Genomic DNA, 11,603 nt, shown 5'->3' with positions numbered 1-11,603 from the left:
AGACCCCCAGACCTTCCTAAATCTGACAACTAAAAGGTTAATGTCTGGCTGAGCAGGGGGCCTCTAGCCTCCCATCTGGAGGCACTAAGGCAGGGCCTCCATCCTGATTTGTGTTCCCAACATGGGTTATTAAATATTTTGCGTATCATCCTTGGTGGCTCACTAGCTGCCTTGAATCTTGCTTCTTTTCCCGCTAAGAGAAAGGAAGTTCCTGGAAGACAAGGGAAGATCTGTCCTCCCCTCCATTCTCTCGTTCTTCCCAGGGACACACAGTGCTTCGTTAGGGCAGAAATGCATGCTATTGCCACTGAGGTGGCAGCTGCTGGAGAGTGGGTGGGAGAGGCCAGCAACTGTTTGGGGGGACCCTAGGCACCTAGACTGGCAAGGAGAATTCTGGGCAAGTCGACATCTATCAAAAGTTAAAATGCACTGATCCTCTAACTCAGGAATTCTACCTCTGAATTTACCCTTCAGAAGTCTTTTCACCAGTGTCCAAAAAGGCATGTCTCAATGTTCATCAATAAAGGAAAAGTGGAAAAAATGGGAGTATTTGCACACCGTGTAATCCTGTACAACCCTTTTTAAAATGAAGTAGATGGTGAAGTCCTGACGTGGAACGTTTTTCAAAACCGATTTTTAGGTAAAAAGAGCAAGTTAAAGAGTGATACAGGGGTAGTCCAGGTGGTGTGGTGGTTGGGTTCATGCACTCCACTTCGGCAGCCCTGGGTTCCTCAGTTCGGATCCTGGGCGCAGACCTACTACGCATGGCTCATCAAGCTGAGGCGGCATCCCACATAGAAGAGCTAGGACTTACAATTAGGATACACAACTATGTACTGGGGCTTTGGGGAGAAGAGGGGGAAAAAGAGTGATCTATATATAGTCTGGCCAAAATTTTCTTAAAACAAAAACCTATGTGTAATGTACATAAACTATATATGTAGGTAATAAAAAAAAGTCTAGGGGAGGAAATGGGAACAGTGAAGGAGAACTTTTAAGTTTACTCTGTATTCTTCAGTGTTTATAATGAGACTATATATTACCTGTTTAACTTATTTAATTAGAAGTTATTTATTGAATCAATGAAGAAGCTTTCAACCTCAGCAGTATTATTCACAATAGCCAAAAGGTGGAAGCAACTCAGGTGTCCATTGACAAACGAATGGATAAACAAAATGTGGCATATCCATACAATGGAATATCGTCCAGCCCTAAATAGGAAGGAGATTCTGGTACGCGATGCAACACAATGAACCTTGAAGGCTTTATGCCAAGTGAAATAAACCAGTCCCAAAAGGAAAAATACTGTATGATTCCACTTATCTAGAGTTCCTAGAGTAGTCAAACTCATAGAGACAGAAAGTGGAATGGTGGTTTCTATGGCTTGGAGGGAGGGGAGGATGTGGCAGTATTGCTTAATGGATATGGAGTTTTTGTTTGGGAAGATGAAAAAAGTTCTGGAGATGGATGGTGGTGATGGTTGCACAACAATGTGAATGTACTTAATGCCACTGAACCATGCACGTAAAATGGTAAATTTTATGTTATGTATATTTTACAATATAAAAGAATGCAAAAAAACCCCTTAATTGCAATCCTAAAAAAAAAACATAATGAACACCTGTGTGACTACCATCCAGTTTATCAAATCTTAACATGTCTTTTTTCTTTTCTCTTATTCCTTTTTTCTTATGAAATAAACATTACAAATTCAATTGAATCTTCTCAGTTTACGTTTTGAGATTTATCCATGTTGATACGTGTGTCATTCATCTGGATTGCTGGGTTATAATTCATTGTATGCGTATCCCACAATTTATTTGTCCTTGGACATTTGCTTATTTCCAGTTTTTCAATATTACACACAATGCTGCAGTCAATTTTGGTATCTTTCTCCTTAAGTGCACGTGAGACTTTCTCTAGAAGTAGATAGAGCTCCTGGGTTATACGTACAAATATCTTCTTTGGAACTTCTCAAAGAAAATTGCTCTGCAAAGGGCTTATAGCAATTTAAGCTCTAAGTATATAAGAACTTTTATGAGAGTTCCTATTTTTCTACACCCTCTGTAGGACTTGGCATTTATTGGACCTTTTATAGTTCGCCAATCTGATGCACGTAAAATGATATCTCATTGTCATCTGATTTTGAATAGCCCTCCCCTTATAAAACATTTTGCTGAAGCCTTTTGTCTCTGGCTGCTTGGGCAGACACTCCTGCTTGCTTCCCATGTCCTTTTTCCTCCTCCTTTTCAGTAAAAGAACCCCTAATTTCAGCTGGGTTCCTGGCTGCTCGAAATAAAGACTGACTTTCCCAGTGTCTCTTACAGCCACGTGTAGCCACATAATTTGGGTTTTGCCAATGAGCTAGGAGCAGAAGTGGTGTATGTACCTTCAGGGAAGTGTCAAATGGAAGAGGCATGTCCTCCTCCTTCCCCTTTCTCTTTCTTGTTGGCTGGAATGCAGATATGATGGCTGCAGCTGGAGCAGTCATCTTGGACCACGACGTGAACTTGGAAACAGAAACCATGCATGGCAGAGGGACAGATTAGCAGGAGCATGAGTCCCTAGCCTGTGAAGCACCATGCCAGCCCTGGCCTGCCCACCTGGACGTGTGGATCATGGTGAAACATTCTGCTTTGCTTCAGACACTCTTCTTCAGACACCCTTCTCCTGCATTTTCTAACCCTTGCCAGCAAATCTAATCCTAGTACACTGATAGAGTGAGTCTTTTTTTTTTTAATTCCTTTATTTGCTTTTTTTTTTTTTTGAGGAAGATTAGCCCTGGGCTAACATCCATGCCCCTCTTCCTCTACTTTATATGTGGGACGCCTACCACAGCATGGCTTGCTAAGTGGTGCCATGTCCGCACCTGGGATCCGAACCGGTGAACTCCAGGCGGCCTCGTGAAGCGGAACGTGTGCACTTAACCGTTGCACCACCAGCCGGGCCCTGGAGTTGGTCTTCTACACGTGACCCAAGAGAGCACAGGGAGGACAGTCACACCAGCGGAGGAAGATAGAGGAATGGCCTTGAAGTTGCCTCCAATAAGCACCTGTAGGAGGCGACCAACCAGTTTCCCAGCCCTGAACTGTGTGTTAAGTTTTGGATTTGACTCAAGTCACCTAACAACCTCTGTCCCAAAAAGAAGTGTAGACAAGAAGGGTCTAGTTTGGGCAAGCGGGTGTTTTCAGAGTCTGAAGCCTTGGCAGGCCCCCTGCCCCTCTCAGGCTCCTCGGACCGCTCTCAGGGGCAGCGGAGGCAGAGGCCGGCCCAGACCACCACGTGGCTCTGCAGGAAGCCCTCGGCCCCGCCTGCTGTGGGGCTGTGCTTGAGTGGGTCCTGAGACATGAAGAGCTAAAGGCCGTGGGGAGTTTCTGTTTCTTCTAAGCGACTAACTTGTTGTGCTTGTTCTCATAGATACGGAGAACTGTGTGACTACGTGTGCTCTGTTTTCACCTCTGTGCTCAGGTAGCTCAGAAAAGACACATGACTGGGCTGTAGCAAGTGCACCAGACTTCACATCCTGCTTCTTGTTACCACCCTCACATCCTGCCTCCCTCCAGGCTACCTGTCCATTTCTAATGCAAGTTTCCCTCGCCTTCTAAGTTGCTTCTAATGTTTGCTAGAGTCTCAGCAGGGGAGAGAGAATAAAGTAGCTCTTTGTAAATATCATTGGAATTTACACATCCAAATCAGAGTATTTACTTCTCCAAAGTGGTCCCGTGGGGAGACTGTGCTTATCACTGATGCTGCCCATCCCATCACCCTAGGGAGGCCAAGGAGTCTTTTTTTTTTGGAGGAGTGTGGCGTGTAGTTCTTTCCTTTGATAAACGTGTCCAGAGCTGCAGTGTTGCCCAGCTCCAGGAAGCCCCCTTCCCAGTGCCTTCCAGATGGACCGTGTCCTTTGGCATTGTGTCCTAGGGATTCGCGCCCCACGGCACCCAGCCTGAGTGGCGCTCCTGGAACTGGGTGATGCCGCGGTGTGAGAGCTGCTCGATGACCTCCTTGGACCAGCCCCATGCTGGAGGTTGGAGACACAAAAGTGAAAACATAAGGTTCTCAAGTTCGAGGAGGTTACAGTCTTTGGGAAGAAACAGATATAAACTATCATTATAAAACAAAGAAGTGCATGTCATACCAGCCTGTTTACTGACCGCTGGAGGGAACGATTGGTTTCACGGATGAGGGCGGGGTTGTGGGTGGGGGAAGCCATTAGAACCTGTCCTTAGGTGAATAAAGAGGATTTGGGTGGTGTATTAGTGTCCTATAGCCTGTGTAACAAATGTCTAGAAATCTGGTGGCTTAAAATAACTCATATTTATTCTCTTACGGTTCTGGAAGCCAGAGTGTGAAATCAGTTTCACTGAGCTGAAGTCAAGGCTATCGGAGGGCTGCACTCTCTCCAGGGGCTCTAGGGGAGAAGCTGTTCCTTTCCTCTTCCAACCCTGGTGGCTGCCAGCATTCCTTGGCCTGTGGCCACGTCGCTCCACTCTTCAGAGCCAACAACTTCACATCTCTCTCTGCTCCATCTTCACACAGCCTTCTCCTCTGTGTGCCGTAACATCTCCCTCTGCCTCCCTCTTACAAGGACACAGGTGATTGCACTTAGGGCCCACCCCAATAATCCAGGATAATCTCCCCACCTCAAAACGCTTAACTGGATCACACCCGAGAATCTGCAAAGACCCCTCTCCTTTGATTTTTTTTGCCATGTAAGATAACATTCACAGGCTCCAGGGGTTAGCACATGGCTCTTGGGGGCCATTTTTCAGCCAACCACAGGCAGGTAGAACAGAGAGAGTCCACTCCAGGCAGGGAACCCAGCAAAGAAAGGCAGGGAAGCAAGAAAGAGCTTCAGAACGTTCGGGAACTGGAAGGAGTCTGCAGTGGCCTGGACTGGCCAGAGCACAGGCCCCGGCGAGAGCTGGGTGGCATGGAGACCTCCTGGGCAGGTTTGTGTGCCGCTCATGGGCCTGGGCAGGAGGGGCCGCTGATCTTTTGAGCCCAGGAGGGACTGGATCAAGTTTGCATGTTAGAAAGACCCTCTGGCCACTTCGAGGAGGACGGGCTGCAGAGAGGGAGACGGCAGGCTGGGACAGAGGGAAAGCCTGCCTTGGGGGGTCAGGGGGTGGCAGCGAAGATGAGGGGAGGAGCAGGACTGAAAAATATAGAGGAGGTAGAACGAGCCAAGGCTGGGAGATGGATGAGGGAGAGGAAAGGTGCGATTTTGAAAATCAGTGGTGGCATCTTTCCATCTGGTTTGTATAAATAGCCGGCATCAGAGGGACCGAATAGGCGTGTGAAGTGGCATCCGGGCTGGGGCAGCCCTGGGCCCTGAAATCATTCGGGGGACTCCCCCTGCGGCTCATGACTGACTCAGCCCTGGGCCACCGCAGGAGCTGCCTTTGTTGGCGACTTGGACAGGAAGTTCTCTGGCAGGCAGGTGGCCAACGCCAGCCACACCCTCCCAGGTGCAGTCGGGACGATTCATCCTGAGCCACTTCCTGGGGTGGGGCTGCTTGCCCCTGGCCCATACCAGCCCATCCAGACACGGCTGTCACCAATGACCTGGTGTCTGAGAAGCCGCCGGGCCCTCTCTGACTCAGCCCCGTACTGGGAAGCGGTGCTGATGCTGGGGCATTCAGGACCAGGGGAGCGGGGAGCAGGCTGCAGGCCATGTCTCTCTCACCGCCTGACCCTCTCAGCTAACAACTGTGTGCACTTTCCTCCTACAAATTCTTGGCACTACTTTAGCTGTGCAACCTTGAGCAAGTGTCTTAACCTCTCTATGCTTTAATTTGCTCCTCTATGACCTGGCAAAATACTAGTACCTACCTCAGAGAGTTGTTGTGAGGATTAAATGAGACAAGCACTGTGAAGGGCTTAGCGTGGTGTCTGGCACACACGGAAGTGCTCCCTGCATGTCAGTGATGCCAAAGACGTTCAGTGGGCCTGGCAGAGACAGATAGACTTGGGTTTGTGACCTAGGCCACGTTCCTTCAGCTTTCTGAACTCAGATTGTTGTAAAGATTAAATAATGCTGGGGCCGGCCCGTGGCTGAGTGGTTAAGTTCTCGCGCTCCACTTCTGCGGCCCAGGGTTTCGCCACGTCGGATTCTGGGCGCAGACGTGGCACCGCTCATCAGGCCACAGTGACGCGGTGTCCCACATGCCACAACTAGAAGGACCCACAACTAAAATATACAACTATATACTGGGGGGATTTGGGGAAAAAAAAAAGATTGGCAACAGTTGTTAGCTCAGGTGCCAATCTTGAAAAAAAAAAAAAAGATTAAATAATGCAGATGCAACACCCAGCACATCACCTGGCACCAAGCCCGGAAAATAGAGTAACAGGGAGTTAGCTTTCTAAAGCCCCCCAGGGAGATTGGGGTGGGCTCAGGAGGGATTCCTGGGCTCACAGCAGTTGGGCTGTAGAAGGCATGGTGTTATGTGGGTGCACATACCTGCGTGTAGCACACACACGCACACACACAGAGGCGAGCCACACCTCCAGCCTGGATACACGTCCGGACTCCCTCCCCAGAGAGAGGTGACTTGCGTTCCATCACAGAGACTGCGTTAGGCAGAGGTTGCAAACTGAGAGCCCCAGGGCTGCGTTGGGCCTGGAGAAGTGTTTTGCCCTCATGTTATTTAAAAAAAGGAGCTTTCTAGAGGCCAGCCCTGTCACCGAGTGGTTAAGTTCATGCACTCTGCTTCCGAGGCCCAGGGTTTCGCTGGTTCGGATCCTGGGCGCAGACGTGGCACCGCTCATCAAGCCATGCTGAGGCGGTGTCCCGCATAGCACAACTGGAAGGACCCATAACTAAAAATATACAACTATGTACCGGGGAGCTTTGGGGAGGAAAAGGAAAAAAAATAAAGTCTTTAAAAATAAAAATAAAAATAAAAAAAAGGAGATTTCTATAAGGGAATTGCACATAAGAATCCAGATTTCTGATTTTCCAGCAGAATCAGAAGAGCTGGTAATGCTGGCCCGCAGCCCTCCGTGGCAGGGACCAGCTAAAGCCACCGTCGTGACGTGTGTGCGGTCCCAGCTCAGGCACCACCTCCGGGCCTGGCGGGAGCCTGGGCCAGATCCCCCGCACAGCTGCCAAGTGAGTGGGCTCTGGCCTCAGCTGGATTTCCACTCTGGCCCTGCCCCCTGGACACTTCATACAGCATCTCTAAGCCTCAGTTTCTTCATCTGTGGAACGGGTATAATAGCGCCTCCCCCACAGGGTTCTTACGAGGGTGGGATGAGGTCGTGGATGCAGAGCACAGGGCTCCTGCACTTAGTCGGGCTTCTGGACTCGGGGCTGTTGCAAATATTGCTGCTTCCGTACCAGCCCGTGATTTCAGGACGACACCTTCCTTGATTTGGACACCTTGTCTTCCTCAGGTCTCACCCCTGTCACTGCGAATGCCTGGGGACCACACTGTGGGACCCGGAACTCTCTCCCGGGCCCAGTGTTTCCCCGTCTGTACCCGTTGACCACACAATCCCCCGATGCACATACTCTTTAGTCTTCGTCAGGAAAAACACTTACTGTTGACACAGCACTCCCACGAGCTCTCTCGGTGGCCGTATTTGGTTATCCCCCATCCTCCTCTTGGAGTCCCGGGCGTGGGAGGGGGTGTTGGTGATGCTGAAAAGGACTTCCTTTAAATCTCAGGACCAGGCAGTGGGATCATGGCAGAAGGAGGTGGTGTTTGCCCTCAAGGGGCCGACCCTCTATCTGAGACAGGTGGTTCCCCGGGCAGACAGATGCTCACTCAAGATACCAGACCCATTGGGAACCAGGCGGTCGGGTGGGCAGTGCAGAGGAGGCTCCTGGGAAGTAGGGCGCCTCCCATGACAAGCAGAGCTTATCTAGGTAGAACAGAAAGGACAGGCCCTCTGGGCAGCGGGCACCACCTGAGCACAGTGGGAGAGGCGGGAAAAGTGCCACTTCTCACTGGAAACCAGATCACTGGGCTTATGTTGGGAAGGTGGGGTGGGCGGGGGTCATGGAGGGCCGTGAACACCAACTCTGGGTGGTGGTCATGCAGCCACAGGGCGTGGGAGCTCTCTGATGAGAAGACAGTTTTCTTGCACTTTCCCTGGCCTGGCCAGGAGGGCCTGGGCCACTGCTCCGGACAATCCCTCTTTGCTGAGGAGACAGGTGAGGAGTGAGAGCCTGAAGATTCTCAGGGTCTCTTAGTTTACCCGTCTCATTCATCCATTCAGTCGTTCAGTTATTCATTCATCAAAACTTTCCTTAGAAAATAGACTCGATTGTTGCTTTAAGGACAAAGTTAACATTTGCTTGTCATTATAAATTCAAACAGTTTCAAAGCAAATAACATAAAATTTGAAAGTTCCTTTTCCCTTAGCCCGATCCTCAGGGGTAACTGCCATTAAAAGTTTATTATGGATCCTTCCAGATTTTTTCCTGTGCGTACACGATTGCATGTGTGTGTTAATATTTAGGTTAACAACATATATTGGGCATATTTCCAAATCAACATATATAGATCCATCGCATTTTTGTAAAATAGCAGTAAGTAATGCAAGTATATATTTTTACTATAAAAAATTCAAACAATACAGAGGTAAATGGAGGAAAAAGTAAGCGTCCCTCGCTGTTCTCGCCTACTTTCCCCCCTCCACTCCTCTCCCTAGTTTAGTGAGGGTTATTTATACCTTTTACACATATAAATGGTACTTATACAGACATGATTGTGTGCGTGTGTGTTTCTGCCACTCCCCTCTTTGACTTAACGATATGTCTTAGCAGTGTCGGTGTCTGTGGCCAGACTCCGTCTGTCAACGGCTGTTGGGACTCCACCATTTGCTCTTCTTTGATTTATTTACCCATTCGTCTTGTGACCGCTGTCATTTTTACAGACTTTGCTATCACAAACCATGCTGCTGGACATCGTCTCATCAGCTTCCTCACGCAGCGTGCAAATCTTTCTTGGGACGGAAGTGGTCTGGCTGCATCAGACGAGATTCTGAGAACTCTGCTAAAGTGGTCTCCCAAAGTCTGGGCTTCCACATTCCTTTGGTTGCATTGAGCACCCATTCCGAGCCAGGTCTTGGCACAGATCTTGGCTGATGGGGGAGGCAGCGAGGTGATACAGTCTTAGGGTCCTGTGATACGGTGATTCAGAGCCAGGGGACCCCAGCGGGGGGCGGGGGGGGGCAGGGCAGGCTTCTCAAGGAGTTGACACCCAGGCAGAACTCTGGCTGCTGAATAGCTGTTTGCCTGGCAGGGGAGCAAGTGGGAAGGGCTATTCCAGGTGGAGGAGGGCTCGGCGGTGGGTACGAAGGGAGCAGGGCCATTTGTGCACTGGTGAGTGACAATGTCCCCTTAGAGCTTAGGGCCACAGGTGACAGGAAGTGGGGCCGGATGGTCAAGGGCCTTGAATGCCAAGCTAGGGAGTGTGAGTGTCAGCCAAGGCCGGCCACAGAGGAGGGCGTTAAGCAGAGATGGTTGATCACACACACACACACGCACACACGCACACACTCACATACAGTGAAGTCTGAGCCAGGAGAGTGGAAGGGGAAAGAGGACAGTTGCCCATTTGGAACTCATGTCGACTAAGAACCCAGCCATCATGAAGTGAGAAGAGGCAGGCTCCAGGAAGAGGCTATGTGTGGATGTTCTGGCTGACAGCTCCCAGTCAAGTCCCAGCTGACCGCCAGCATCAATGGCTAGACACGTGAGTGAATGCACCGTCAGATTCTAGCCCCCAGCCTTCAAGCCACACCCCCGACACCAAATGGAGCAGAGCCATGTGGCCCTGTCGGTGCTTGTCCACATTGCTAATCTGTGAGCAAAAAAGAGAGAAGTTGCTGTTGTTTTAAGCCCCTGGGTTTGGCAGTGATTTATTTTACAGCAAAAGATAAGTGCAACACATCATAATATGACAAAATGTTCCAGGCTCATCTTGTACACCTCCTACCCTAGACCTGTCATTAGCCAATGAGGAACGGCACTTGGACACCACAGTCTGAACTCTTGGGGTGAAGTGAATTTGTAGGTTAATTTGGAGAGAAATAACAATTTGCAATATTGCACCTTCCTCTCCAGAAATATGGTGTCTTTAATCAGGTCTTCTTTACCATCTTTCCATAAGAATTATTTTCTTCACATTGCAAATTTCTTATTTTCTTTTTTCATGGTTATTTTCTAGTTTTTGCTACTTACATGAGTTTTTGAAAAAATTTTGGCTCTTTTTGATGTATAGAAAAGCTGTAACTATTATTCGTTTTTGTATATTAACCTGTATCCGGTCAATTTCTCGAACCCTTCTTAGTTCTAAAAGTTTCCCAGTTGATTCTCTTGGGTTTTTTAGGTAAATAATCCTGTCATTTCTTCCTAATACTCACACCTCTCCTGCTTTCCTAGTGCATCGTCTCGGACCTCCTTCTTGTGGAATAGTGGTGGTGACGGTGGATGCCTTTGTCTAGCTTCTGCCGTTAATGGAATTGCTTCTGATGTTTCATGATGAAGTTTGAGGTTTGCTTTTAAGTTCTTGATAGATACAACTTTTTAGGTTAAGAAGTTTTTTAACATAGTTACGATGTTTTTCAGAAACAGGTATTGAAATTTATCAATTGCTTTCCTTACTATTTGATATGATTACACTGTAGTCTAAGTGTGCAATGGCATTATGTCTACAAAAACAATGTACATACCTTAAAAAATACTTTATTACTAGAAAATGCCAACCATCATCTGAGCCTTCAGCGAGTCGTAACCTTTTGCTGGTGGAGGGACTTGCCCTGATGATGATGGCTGCTGACTGATCAAGGTGGTGGTTGCTGAAGGCTGGAGTGGCTGTGGCAATGTCTTAAAATAAGACAGCAGTGAAGTTTCCGGCATCAGTGGACTCTTCCTTTCACGAACAACCTCTCTGTAGCATGGGATACTGTTTGATAGCATTTTAGTCACAGTTGAACTTCTTTCAAGGTTGGAGTCAGTCCTCTCAAACCCTGCCACTGCTTTAGCACCTAAGTTTATGTGATATTCTAAATTCTTTGTTGTCATTTCAATAATGTTCACAGCATCTTCACCGCAATAGAATCCATCTCAAGAAACCACTTTCTTTGCTTATCCATAAGAAGCAACTCCTCATCCATTAAAGTTCTATCATGAGATTGCAGCAACTCAGTCACAACTTCAGGCTTCACTTCTAATTCCAGTTCTCTTGCTATGTCCACCACATCTGCAGTTACTTCCTCCACTGAAGTCTTGAAGCCCTCAGAGTCATCCGTGAGGGCTAGAATCAACTTCTTCCAAACTCCTGTTAATGTTGATATTTTGACCTCTTCCTACAAATCATGAATGTTCTTCTTTTTGCCTGAGGAAGATTAGTTTTGAGCTAACATCTATGCCAATCTTCCTCTATTTTGTATGTGGGTAGCTGCCGAAGCATGGCTGACAAGTGGTGTATGTCTGTGCCCAGGATCTAAACACACGAACCTGGGCTGCCGAAGCAGAGCATGCCTAATGTAATCACTACACTATGGGGCCAGCCCCAAGAATGTTCTTAATGGCATCTAGAATGGTGAATTTTTTCCAGAAGGTTTTCAATTTACTTTGCCCAGAT

This window comes from Equus asinus, chromosome 6 (genome assembly GCF_041296235.1).
Source record: "Equus asinus isolate D_3611 breed Donkey chromosome 6, EquAss-T2T_v2, whole genome shotgun sequence".
In the NCBI taxonomy this organism is placed as follows: domain Eukaryota; kingdom Metazoa; phylum Chordata; class Mammalia; order Perissodactyla; family Equidae; genus Equus; species Equus asinus.
Note: the sequence above shows the minus strand (reverse complement) of the source record.